At 41.0% G+C, this 14,199-nt stretch overlaps 1 protein-coding gene across 9 annotated transcripts in view; it reads right to left on the bottom strand.

The window, feature by feature from the left end:
* Dop1a (DOP1 leucine zipper like protein A) overlaps window positions 1-11,382 on the bottom strand; it is an 87,398-nt gene extending 76,016 nt beyond the window's left edge. For all 9 annotated transcript variants that reach the window (XM_040740330.1, XM_040740333.1, XM_040740336.1 and 6 more), the window contains exon 1: window positions 11,278-11,382. The gene's annotated coding sequence lies outside the window, so the exon portion shown is untranslated. The remainder of the gene's footprint in view (window positions 1-11,277) is intronic.
* Between the last annotated feature and the right edge of the window lie 2,817 nt (window positions 11,383-14,199).

The raw sequence follows: 14,199 nt of genomic DNA, 5'->3' as shown, positions 1-14,199 counted from the left end.
ATCAGTTTTATAAGTGGCTTATAGCAGACCCTCAAATATTTTGAATAAATAATCCACTGGAGTCAATATAGTCCACAAATCATTTTTGCTCTTGGTTAAAACAACAACAACAAAAAGCCAGGAGAACAACTACCATGTTCCACTTCTTCACTTAGCTCAACTAGACATTCCCTAAATACACACTACATTTGTGTGGATGTACAGTACTCTAAAAAGCCTCAAAGCCCATAACCTGTGGCTTATCTAGTTACTTTAAAACTTTTATAATCTTTACTGGACATAATTATGTAAAAAGGGAGTAAGAAAATAATTTGAAAGTCTCAGAGGTTAGATATATTAAAATTAATCAGCTAAAGATCTAGTTAGAGAAAACATTAAACGTTTACTTTAGTACATTTCTATTTGTAAATGATGCATGACTATGAATGTTTTTCTTGACTTCTATGAAATTAATTTTTCATTTCCACACATAAGCAAGTATACATTACTTTTCTGTGCCTGATTTATTTTACTTGATGTACTATTCTTGAGGTATACGTTGGAACTAAAGAAGGAACTTCATTTTTATGGTTAAATAATATATGTTTGTGTATATATGTCTATATATATTTAATTTTTAAAAATCTATTTTTCAGTTGATAGACACCTATGTTGAGTCCATATATAGCTAGTGTGAATAATGCCTCAATAAACATCCAAGTGCAGGGACTTCTTCAAGATAATGATTTCCCTTCCTTTGGATACAGTGCCAGACGTGGAGTAACTAGATCAGATGATGGATATACTTTTAGTTTCCTCAGGAATCTCAATACTATTTTTATAATGACTATATCAGTTTACATCTCCAGTGTGATGATTAATCTTGCCAACTTTATTGGATCTAGAATTAACTAAAAGGCATGCCTTTGTGTTGGTCTGTGACAATACTTCCAGGAAGGATTAACCATGGAGACCTTTCACCAGAGTGGGTGGCACCTTCTGATGGCAGTCCAGATATAGAGGTTCAAGGAAAAAGCAATGCTATTTGCCTACCTATTCTTCCACTTCTTGCTATTAAGTGTGTCTATCCCATTATCATTACGCATGTCATCAGAACCCATCTGTGGCTTTCCAATAAGGTTTGAGGAGAAGTATCTTTCCAGGAATTCTCTAGACTTCCGGTGTCAGGTTGGCATTGCATAGGGGTCACTGTAGCATGAATTTCCTTTGGTCTTAATAATAAAACTAAAATTCAGCTATCAGGGAGTGAAAGCTGAAAGATCAGAGAAGCAAAGCAGCCAGCCACTAGAGAGTTCTTACCTCTACCACTGCTCAGACCAAAGGGTCGATCCTGTCCTTAGACTGCATCTGCAGACTGAACCTGTCTCTACCAAACCTCAGACTGCTCCTGTCTCCTCCCACCTTACATTCCTCTCTGCCTATCCATACCACTCCTCCACCTCCTTAGTGCTGAGATTAAAGGCATGTCACTCCAAGTGCTGAGATCACCTTTGTGTGAGCTCTGTGACTGGATCAATTTCGGGTAGCCTAGGGCCGCCTTGAACTAACAGAGATCCATCTGCCTCCGACTCCCCAGTGATGGAATTAAAGGTATATACCACCACTGCCTGGCCTCTATGGCTAACTAGTGTGTCTAGCTTTGAACTCTGATCTTTAGGCAAGCTTTGTTAGATCATTAACAAAATATCACCACAGGGGGATGGGGGAAGTCCTTCTGTGTATATGTTTGTCTTATTGGTTGATAAATAAAGTACTGTCAGCCAATAGGGAAGCAAGATAGGTGGGACTAGGAGTCGAGGAGGATTCTGGGAAATTTAGTAAAGAGAGTCACCATGTGATCCCGGGAAGAGAGGACACATAAGGCTGGCGTCCTCGGTAAGATAAGATCTTATAGAAATATACATATTAGTAGTTATTGATTAATACTTAAGACAGAACTACCCAATGAGAAGCCCTGGACATTGGCTGACAGCATTGTGACTAATAGAGTCTCTGTATGTTATTTGGGGTTGACACAATATTGGGACCAGGCTGAATATAGATCCATATCCATCAATCTGCACAAAACTCAACTACAAATAGATCAAGGACTTCAACATAAGACCAGACACATTGAATGTGATAGAAAAGGAATTAGGGAAAAGGCTTCAACTCAAAAGCACAGGGAAAGACTTTCTAAACAGAACTCTTATAGCACAGGCATTAAGACCATACTTAATTAAAAGGACCTCTATACAGCAGAGGACATCATTTGACTAAAGCAGCAATCTACAGAATGGAGAAAGAACCCCTCCCAAAAAAACCCAAAACAACAACACAAACTTAAGCCAATTAAATATCTGATAAAGGGTTGGTATCTAGAATATGTAAAAATAAAAAAACAAAAAACTGAACATCAAGAACATGAATAACTCAATTTTTAAAATGAGGTGTAGAACTAACAGAATTCTCTAAAGATGAAATACAAATGACTGAGAAACATTAAAGAACATCCTTAGTCATCAGAGAAATGCAAATCAAAACTGTTTTGAGATTTTATTTTACCCCAGTCAGAATGGCCACGATCAATAAAAGAGATGACACAGCACATGCTGGGGAGGATGTGGGAAACGGGAACACTTATTCACTGCTGATGAGTGTGAAAACTGCCACAGCAACTATGGAACTTAATCTATCACAAGATCTAGCACTCTGGAGCATATACCCAAAGGATACTATATTTTACTACAGTGATACTTGCTCATCCATGTTCACTGCTGCTATATTCTTTGTAGTCAGAAGTTGGAGCCAGCTTAGATGTCCATCAACTGATAGATAATGAAAATATGGTACATTTACACAATAGGATGTTATAAAATTTGCAGGTAAATGGATGGACCTAAAAATAAGCATCTTGAGTAAGGTGAGTCAGACCCCAGAAAACAAATAGTGCATGTTTTCTCTTCTATGTGTATTGTGGAATACTATTTTATGATGTGTTACATTTGTTTATGCTGTGAAACATTTGTTTAATGATATAAAGATATGTTACATTCTTTTATATGGCAATTGTTTAACTATGTGAAGCTGTGTTACTTTGCTTGCCAAAAACACCTGATTGGTTTGATAAAGAACTGAATGGCCAATATATAGGCTATAGAAAGGATAAGCAGGGTTGGCAGGCAAAGAGAATAAAGGAGGAGAAATTTGGGAGGAGAAGATTGAGCAGCAAGAAAAGGAAAAGGAGGAAATCAGGGTACAGCCATCCAGTTATACAACCAGCACTGGAGTAAAGGTATATAGAATAGAGGAAGCCAAGAAGCAAAAAGTAGATGGGATAATTTAAGAAAACTTATCTAGAAACAAGCCAAGCTAAGGCTGGGCATCCATAAGAACTAATGTATTTATTTGGGAGCTGAGTGGTGGGACCCCCAAAGTGTAAGAGCCAAATGAGTAAAAAAATAACCAACAATGTATGTGGATGTTAGTTTTTAAGCTTTAGGTATGTGGGTTTCAATCAAAATAATCACAGAGGTTGGGTAGCTAGTAAAGGACCAGAGATGAGGGGAGGATCTTCTGACAAAGGGGAACTAGAATATAGTGTTATAAAGAGGTATAGAAGAAGCCAGGAGGACTAACCACAGGATAGGAGGGCAGATTCAAAATGGAATATGGGGAGGGACAACTAATACTAAAGCCATTTAAAAATCATATAGAATTGAACCTAAATATAAATAACATGTGTCAAAGAAATTTAAATTAAGTCAACATATAACAGAGGGTGGGGAGTGGGGGGGATGGTGACAATGCTGAAACTAGATATTTTATGCCAAAAAGTAAAAACTTTACATCTTGTTAAGTCGTTGACCAAGGAAGTCTATAGATCCTTTAAGAGCATAGGCTACTGCCAAGATTATTGGTTATTCTATAGAACCTGATTGTAAGGCCCTATTGCTGAAGACACACTTATGTCATTAAACATGTGGAAATCAAGCTTGTGTCCTATTAGAAGATTCACCTTTAATGACTAGCATTAGTGGTACTGGAAGGTACTTTGCATATTACCAGAGGAAACAAAGTAATCATCAATATAACCCAACTACAAACCCATCCACATACATTGTATACAACAACAATCTGCCTGCAAGACATATTGGCAATAGTGGTCAAATAGGATGGGAGTAACCAGCCACTTTTAATTGGATTCAAGGCTTACTCCATGAGATGGAACCCATAACAGACACTGTTAAAGTGGATCCAAACCTGAGACTAGATAGGTCATGAGCTCTAGAGGAAAACCTACTATTGTACTGCTAAAGGAACATAACACTCACTCTCTTAATGACATATTGTATGTATCAGTGTTTCGTTGGGTCCTGATTAGAGAAGCTTCTTCTTGGAGTAGATGGTAATTAATATACAGAGGCCCACAACTAGACAATGTGCAGAGTGAGACTTTGAGCACTCACTCATAAATGGGACGTCTGTATCACACTGCTCATCTCATGGGTGGCTCAGGGATCTACGTGGAAGATGAGGAAGAAAGATTTAAGAGCTAGAGGTAGTGGATGCCTCCAAAGAAAGTGTTTTCCAGATACAAGGTAAATACACATATGAATCCACAGAGACTGTGACAACACAAGACCTACCTACACAAGTTCAAACAAGCAAAAAATTCTAGTATGACAAAGGAGTGATAAACACAAAGTCCCATCCCTAACTAAGAACCGATTTGCAGTTGATACTTGACAGGAAAGGTAACATCAGTTTTCTCCAATGGAGTGTCACTGGTTAACACTCTAGGAGAGGTAGGCTCCATGTCCAGTATCTGGCCAACACAAAAGAGCCCCCTCCCTTTTGGTCGTTTCGTTTAGACAGGCAAAGACAGACAGAGTAAGCTAGCACCTGAGTGAGAAAGAGTGCTAGCAAGCACAAGAGAGCATGATAAGCATGCAAGCATGAAGCTGGGTGAGTGCAGAAGTGGGCAGACTCTGCCGAGTTGGGAAGGAGAAAGAATATGATCAAACTACATGGCATGAAAATAATTTCAATAGAAAAAGAAAAAATCCCATCTTTCTGACAGTTATCATTGCTTGTATGAAAATGTCTTATTTCCTTGTATATATACTGTTTATGTAGGAAGAAATGACAAAATTTTTAAATGGCAAGGAAAGATGTCCTGAGGATATTAAAATAGTACATCCATAAAAATTAAATTATCTTCATGGACCAAAGTCAATCATGCCTGTGCATGTAAATGATTGGATACACTATTACACAGGAATGCACTAGCATATTAGTGGAGTAACTGTCCATACAGAGGTAAATTAAATCCATATTGCACATAGCATATGTCTCCATATGTCAGTCCACTCAAAGGAATGAGAGAGTATGTGGGGGAAAAGTCTTGTGCTAGTTCTGTGAAGCAAGTAGAACTGTTAACACCACTGCCTCTCCAGCTGTACAAGAAGGCATTTTGGTTATCGGGAAGATCGTCGTTAGGAACAATTTTAATAGTGTGCATAAATGTGACTCTCTTTCAGAATTAATGTCCACCCATGGATCCTGAATGTTTTACATTTAAATTACAGCAGATTCCTGTGTTTTCATTACCATTGTGTACTACAAGAACCAATTATTTTACATGTAAGAAGCAGAGCACAGTACTCCCTCAGGAAGTTCAGAAAGGTAGTCTGATAACCTATCTGAAGCACTGTAGTTTTCTTAGTGTGTAAGAAATGTCTTTGTTGTAACTGTGACATTTAATTCTGAAGTGAAACACAAGTTCACAGTCTCTTTTGGTAATGGGATCCACGTATTTAACCCTATCATTTGTACTTTTCTCCCTGCAATCAAGATCTCAGCTACTATCACTGTTCAAGACTTCCTCCTTCACCCTGTTCTCTTTTCAGGCTATGCCACCTGAAGCTTTACTTAACACTTCAAGTCTCTGAATGATAGATACCTTATAAGTCAGCTCCTGACTTGGCTCATTCATTAATCACCACCCTTTTCAATATTATAAGACGGTTTAAAAATTATACCATAATATTTTGAATGCACATGTATTTTGTTTTCTAAAGGCTTATCAACTTTTAAAACTGTAAAACAACCTAAAAGTTACCATCTCATTAACTGAGTGTATATTTCAGTAGTAATAAGTACATGCAAGCTGTAGAATCATTTACGACATTCATTTTGCAAACCTAAAACTCCCTCTATTAAACAATCTCTACTACTCTGCCTCTCTCCTGGAAACACTACTCTGGTTTCTGTGTATATGAATTTGACTACTATAGCCTCTTCCCGTAAGTAAAACCATACAACATTTGTCTTTTCACTATGCTAGGCCTATCTCATTCAACATGTCTTCAACATTTATTCACACTGTAGCATCTGTTAAGACTTTCCTTTTCAAGACTGAGTAATAGTCTATTATAGGAAATATTGTGTTTTATCAATTAATTTGTAAATGTGCACTTAGGCTATTTCCACTTCTCAGCTACTCTTAAAGGTGGTGCTACAAATATTGGTTTGCAAACATCTCTTTAAGACTCCACTTGCAGAACTTCGGGCAGCCTGTCAGGTCCATTCAGCATATAGTGGGTGCTGGAGAACCAAACTGCAGTTCTTATGCTTGTGTGGCAAGTCAAGAACTATCATACTATTTTCTACTGCACACAAGGATTCTAATTTTTCTATAGATGCACCACTATTATTTACTGGACAGTGTTTTGTTTTCAACTACCCACCCTAAGGGGTTTGAGTAGTATTTTACTGCAGCTTTCCTGTGTGTTGTAATACTGAGCTTCTTTTCATGTTTATTGGTCACTGAGATCTTTGGAGAAAAGTCTTTTCACATGCTTGTGCCATCTTTTAATTGGGATGTATGTAGTTGAGTTCTTTATGTACTCTGGATTCCTATTTTCTTCTGTTCCACGGGCTGCTTTCTCACTCTGCTGTGTCTTGATTGCCTGTGCTTTTGATGTTATCTGAGACTCAATCCCATACTAAATGAGCTTTTCTCCTGCTCTTTTTTCTAGGATGAGTTTTTAAAGTTTCATGTCTTACGTTTAGGTCTTCAACTGTTGATATAGTTTTTTTCCAATACTATTTGTTGAAGAGGTTGCCTTTTGCATGCTGGGTAATCTCCACACTCTCATGAAACAATATTTGACTATATATACTGAGATATGTATCATGCCTTTCCACTTTTTTCCATGGGCTGTATGTCTTTTTGGTAGTATCACCCTGTTTTGATTACTGTGGTCAGTTTTGTATTTTTTTCTGTCTGAAACACCAAATCCCAGCTCATCTTTCAGGTCAGGATATTACACAGTTTGAGAAGTCTTCCTAACCATTCCACTCTCCCTCATTTCATTTCTCCAGTCCTCAACGTCAGCTATATATTATTCCTCTATAATAGAGCTTACCTTGTTTTCCTGTAATTGACTTTGACTCCCAGGGTCATAAGCCAATGACGGAAGGGGCTCACCTATAATTTTAGCTTTCATGTCCACTCCTAGCAAAGGCTTTACCACAGTGCACAATCAATAAGCATCATCAGTACCACAGGTTTTTTTTTTTAAAGCATGCTCTACTGGTAAAAAAGAATGAATAAAGTCTATGTAAAATAGTTTAGAAAATGCTTCCAAGATGCATAAACTAAAAAACAGAAAAGCAAGATGCAGAAGTGCTTATAAAGTTATAACTTACAAAAGAAAGGCAGGTATATATCAATTTGTGTAAGACAGGAGTATATCAGTTTGTGTGTAAATGATATCTCTCAAAAATAAAGTTGATTATCTTCTGGGGATAGGTGGAAATCAGGTAAATGAAGGATGAGAAAAGAGTTTTTCCTAATTATGACAATTTAAAACAGAATGACTAAATAATGTCCCTCGAGAACATCAAATAGAGGCTGAAGATGTAGCTCAATGCCTAGCACATGCAAAGCCCTGGGGTTGATCACTGAGGGTGTCCTATGAAAGACAGATGGGGGAGATGAATACAAATGAATTAAAGTAACAGCATTGTGGTATTTCCTTCCTCTTTCATCTCATAACAAAAAAAAATCAAAACTATTAAGATCTGTATCTGAAATGCTACTTGTGAACTCAGTTATACCCTTACCCAGGGCTAAATAATATAGCAGCTCCTACGTTGATGTTTCTTGGATCACTCATTCTGGAATTACTGTCTTTGTTATAATCAGACAACCCTATAGAGTAGTGGTTCTCAACCTGTGGGTCACCTAAGACCATCAGAAACCACAAATATTTACATTATGATTCATAACTAGCAAAATTAGTTATGAAGTAGCAATGAAAATAATCTTATGGCTGGGGAGGGGTCACCACAGCATGTGAACTGTATTAAAGGGTCACAGCAATAGAGAACCAGTGCAGCAGAGACTCTTAGGAACTTCCCCCAACAGCCAGAAAAAAAATACTAGTCATGTGAGTAAGCCACCTTAAAAGTGGATCTGCCAACCTAAAACAGCTCTGGCCAACAAGCAACTGAAATATCACAAGGGGGGGTGGGGGTGGGGCATTACTCCATAGCCGAGCTCCTCTATCCTTTATTGAAAACAAACAAACAACCCAAAACTAAAAAACTGAATTGTGATGCATAGTGTTTGAAGTCAGTACAGCTTGAGGTGATTTAGATAATGGTTAAATTTCACTGTCAGCTATCTGGATTTGGAACCAACTATAAGGTACACTTCAAGCCTTGTCTTTGTGGGAATTTTCAAAAAGATTCCACTGAAGGGGAGGGACGTGACATCTTCTGGTGAAGTGAGGCCCTAGAGTAAGAAGAGAATGCTGAGGAAAGCTCAAGAGCATGCTATTCATCTACTCATCTGTTTCCCAACTGTGGACACAACGTGGCCAGCTTCCACACTGTCATCTTTAAGTCCCCACAATGATGGACTGTTCCTTGGGGCCTTAGCCAATGCTGACCCTTCCTCCTTTAACTGGCTGGTTTTCTCACAATAGTGAGAAAAAAGAAACCAACACAATTTGGTATGCAGCAATACTATTTTTTTTTTCAGTTTTTTACGAGACAGGGTTTCTCTGTATTGTTTTGGAGGCTGTCAGTCCAGCCTCGAACTCAGAGATCCGCCTGCCTTGGCCTCCTGAGTGTTGGGATTAAAGGCATGCGCCACCACCGCCCTGCAAGTATGCAGCAATACTTAACTAGAAGAATTTATTTACAAGTAATACTTTCTTTCCTGTTTTTAAGGTATGAATTCTTAAAATGTAACCCAGTCCCACGCTGGAAGTCTTGCCTGGCTACAAAAGATGACCAGGTCAGACTTAGTATCCTCAATTACTAGGAGTCCTCACTGGGTAAGGTCTTACTTAACGCAGGTCTTTTTTACAGAAAAGATGCATGTTTTGGTGTTCCTGGCTTTGCTGCACTGTGTATGCATGACAAAACAGTATGATGAAAGCAAATGATTATAAGATGTTTTGTTTCCTAGTAAGTTCCCCAAAACAGAGATTGACAAATCTACTATGAATCCCCAGAAATTCAATTACTTTTAAGCTTCAGTATTCTGGAATACATAAGATAAATGCATGATTAATGAAATGGAAAACAAAGGTATAAATTCTGTACTTTAAGAGGCATAGTATAAATAGTAGGTATTAGATCACATTTAACTAACTGCATCAAATCAGCTAGGCCTGGAGAAGGCTCAGTGGTAGAGTGTTTGGCCTGTTTTGGAAATAACATGGCTTTGATCTCCAACACTGAAAACAAAAGTTAAGCTTGATTGAATCTAGTGTGTTCCCACATCATGTGGCATGGAACACTGTTTAGGGGAAGTAAACTATTGCTTTAGTACAATGCTGAGGAGAAATATCAATTTGGAAAACCATGGTCTTTTCACATCCTCTTTAACAGGTGAAAACCTGAGGCCCAGCATGTGCAAGGCCCTAGGTTTCATTCCTTCCAGCACCCCAAGAAAGAAGTTTACAGTGGGCTGGGAGTGCAGACTTGTGGTAGAATCTTACCAAGCATGAGGCCCTGGTTTCCAACCCCAGTACAACTAAAACAAAATATAACAAAAACTGACACCAGATCACACACAGCAACTGAGGACAAGCGAGACCACACCTGGGTAGCTGCAAAAGGCAGAACTTTGAACCTAAGCTATTCTCAGGCCACAGTTGTTTCTAATATTTAAATTATAAAATAGGACTCTGGATTGACTACACACAGTTAAGCCATTAATTTACATTTAACATTTGGGTCACATTTTCTGGTTTGGGTTTACTTCTGGGTTTTTTATTCTTTATTAAAAATAGAGGTACACCTGGAGATTTGCTCTCCCGTTAGTAATTCTGAGGAACTATCAAGTTTAACTAAAAGTAACCATTAGATTAAGGCTTTCAGACTACCTGGGCTAGAAATTACCTGTAACTTATGTCAACTCAGCACAATCAAGGGGTTGACGACCAGGTGAGTTATTTAGCATAGAATGACAGCCTACGTTATTCATAAAAGGTCGCATTAACTTGAACAAATACAACTAACCCTAAAATGGCAAGAAGTTAACAGCTATGTAAAGAGCCGGCACCATCAAAATGAACAGTTTTGTCTTCGTAGTTCAGACCTATGAAATGAGGGAGATTCCTGTATTTTTCTAAAAAGGAAAAAAAAACAAACCAAAAATGTGTGTTTTGCCTACAACCTGTAAATCTGATTTTTCTTCAACTCCCCAGAACTCTGTAGATAACGGAAGAATAAACCAACACGATTTACTGGACCAGAAGAAAGTAAAGTGGGCTTGCCATTCCCGCCGCCCCGGGGTAGGGAGGGGAGAAGCCGGTTAAGTACGGGTATGGTGCAACTTTCAAAGCCTTGGGAATCAAAGGTGAGGGCTGTTAACAACTTCCGTGTGCTAGCCCGACTTCCCCTTCGTGAACTTGGCTGTGCTGTCTAAGCCTCAGCACCGGCGCATCGCACCGGCGGGCCTCGGCGTCGCCTCAATCATAAAGGGACCCACCGGACCGGCGGGGCGGCGCGGTGGCTGGAAGCCTCCAACAAAGACGCGGGGCGCCCGCGCCCGGGTGACACCTCCCCTCGGTCCCGCACCGGTGGCGGACGGGGTCTTGGGGTCCCCCCACCCGCTCCGGCCGGGCCCCGCTTCCCCCGCGGCGGGCACAGGTGGGGGCCGGGTGGCGACACCCCGACGCCACACCGCAGGCCGGCCCCGGAGACGCCCACCCGAGCCACGCCGCACCGCCGCCAGCCGCGCGACCGCGCCGGGGGCGGGGACGCTGTTACCTGCCGCGGGCTCTGCCGCTCCCCGCCGGCACCGCTCTCCTGGCAACCGCGGCAGCCGCACCAAGGCCGCCAGCCTAGGGCCTAGTGACAGCTACCAGCGTGCACCGCGCGCGCCCACGCCGGCGTCGACGTCGGCGGCCTCGATCCCGCCCCCCCGCCCAAACCCCGGCCGCTGCTCGGCGGCCCGCGCTAGCTGGCGCCACAGCGCCCTCACGCGGGCGATCGTGGAGGCGGCCGCAAGAAAGGCGGGAGCTGGGGTTTTTAACCAGCCAGAAGACAACCTCCGTTTGTTTGATGGATACGGGCGACTGAAGACAGCCGCGAAGTATTATTTTTTGAGTACAATCCAGAGGATCCAACAGGGCGTTGGTGGCGCACGCCTTAACCCCAGCACTCGGGAGGCAGAGGCAGGAGGATCTCTGTGAGTTCAAGGCCAGCCTGGTCAACAGCACTGTTCTAGGACAGGTTCCAAAGCAACACAGAGAAACCCTGTCTTGAAAAACCAAACCAACCAACCAACCAACCAACCAACCAACCAACCAACCAACCAACCAACCAACCAGAAGATCCATCAATACTTATAACTTCAGGCTCAGAGTCTGTATGGAATTGAGAGACAGTTTAGCACTATTTTGTGTCTAGATTTCTTTCAAACATAGAGTTACTCCAAAGAGTTTTGTCTGGACTATAGCATCAAGGAGAGAAACCCTGTGTCAAAAAGGAAGGAAGGAAGAAAATTTTTTACAAGTATTTTTGTGTGTACAAGTTTTAAACCACTTATGAGGAGTATTCTATGACTTCCCTACGTATCAATATTTAAGCATTCTACATTAAGTGTTAAAAGTGGAAGATGACAATTGTCCTTCAAATAAATGAGGTGACACCGAAGAGTAGTTGTCCCCCCCCACACACACACAAGGTTTCTCTGTGGCTTTGGAGGCTGTCCTGGAACTAGGCTGGTCTCAAACTCACAGAGATCCAACTGCCTCTACCTCCCGAGTGCTGGGATTAAATAAGTGTACCACCACCACCCATTGAGCAGTTGGTTTTGCTTCTTCAAAGATTATTTATATTTGATGTGTGAGAGTGTCTCTAGGTGTGTATGTGCATGCCTGGAGCCCAGAAGGGGTCAGATGCCCTGGAGCTGGAGTTACAATGATGAGTAGGTGGACGTGTGTGCTGGAAACCTAACTTTTAAGTTCCCTGGAAGAGCAGCAAGTGCTCTTAACTGCTGAGCCAACTCTCCAGTCTCCAGCTCTTATTTATTTATTTGTTTATTTAATTATTTATTTTTCAAACAGAGTTTTCTGTGTAGCTTTGGAGGCTGTCCTGGAACTAGTTCTTGTAGACCAGGCTGGTTTCAAACTCACAAGACCCTGCCTCTTCCTCCCAAGTGCTGGGGCTAAAGACATGCACCACCACTGCCCAGATTATTTGTTTTTTAAAGCTATTATTCCCACCCATGATTTCAAACTGTTGGGATGAAATGGGAATTGATGTAACATGAGCAACTTGAAGCACCTCAAAAGGTAATTAGAAAACTTGTCTGATGTTACTGTTCTTTAATATATCAAGGATTGCTTTGTTTTGAGGCAGGGTCTTGCCACATAGCCCTGGATGACCTTGCACTCACTATATAGCCCAAACTGACCTTGAATTTGCAGCAATCCTCCTGCCTCAGTCTCCTTAATGCTGGGATTAAAGGTATACACCATAATGCTTGGCTTAAAGAACTTGTTTAGAAATGCTTCAGGTTTGTTGTGTGGTAATTATAACTATAAAATTATGAAATGGAACAACAATAAATTAGATTTCTGTCCTGGCTAGTTTTATGTCTTCTTGACACAAAATAGAGTCGTCTGAACGAAAGGAACCTCGCTTGAGACAATGCCTCCATAAGATGCAGATGCAAGGCATTTTCTTAGTGTTTGACTGGCGAGGACCCAACCTGTGGTGGCTGGTGCTATCTCTGGGCTCATGGTCCTGGGTCCTATAAGTAAGCAGACTGTGCAAAGCCGTGGGAGCAAGCCAGTAAGCAGCCTTCTTCCATGGCTCCTGCTCAGCCCCAGCCTCCAGGATCCTGCCCTGTTTGAGTTTCTATTCTGAGTTCTTTCAATGAACAGTGCTATGGAAGTGTAAGCTGAATAAAATCTTTTCTTCCCAAGCGTTTCATGATAGCAACGATAACCCTAAGACAATTTCCTTCATACTAGCTATCATTGATTTAAGCAACAGCCTCTCACTTCTAAAGAAGTCCTCTTGAAATTCTATGGCCTGATATATTTGTTTATACCAAACCATATCCTTTACTGTGTCAAACTTTAAAAATGTATCTCGTAGTAGCAATGAAATTATGACTTCGCTGAGTCTTTTATTTCTGTAATATAGTGGGTGTGTACATCAGCAATTACTCATTTTCTTTTTGCTTCTCTAAAGTTATATGATTAGTCCCTAAACTCGAGATACTAGACTCCACCCACAGAGACCTTACATTTTCTGCAACTGTTTCAGTTTCGGGCTATCATATGAAGCAAATGCAATACCCCATCAATCTTTGACATTTTAGTTACATCGGACATGGAAGCTAACAAAACAGTCCTAGTTCCAAAAAGAGGAGACTCAGATAAAGTGGGCTTTGGGGTGGCCATTCAGCTCTGGACCAGGGGCAAGTACCCACCTCTGCTGTCTCTGCTCCATTATCTTCCTCATCCCTACCCAAGCCATCCAGAGGAGTCCCTCCCGCCCCCCACGTCTGAGCTTTCTGCTCATTTCAGGGAGAGAAGTGCTCAGATCAAGCCATCCCTCATCCTTACAGTGGAGGCCAGCTCTGCTCTCTGTCCCCTTGTGTTACAAGAGCAGGGTCGGGCGCCTCGGCAGTGCGTTCTCCGCCCGAAAGGCGGCGCTGTAGCCAACAGACCGCGA

Source organism: Mesocricetus auratus, unplaced genomic scaffold (genome assembly GCF_017639785.1).
Source record: "Mesocricetus auratus isolate SY011 unplaced genomic scaffold, BCM_Maur_2.0 Super-Scaffold_100691, whole genome shotgun sequence".
NCBI classification, from domain to species: domain Eukaryota; kingdom Metazoa; phylum Chordata; class Mammalia; order Rodentia; family Cricetidae; genus Mesocricetus; species Mesocricetus auratus.
Note: the sequence above shows the minus strand (reverse complement) of the source record. Positions and strands in the feature narration are given on the sequence as shown.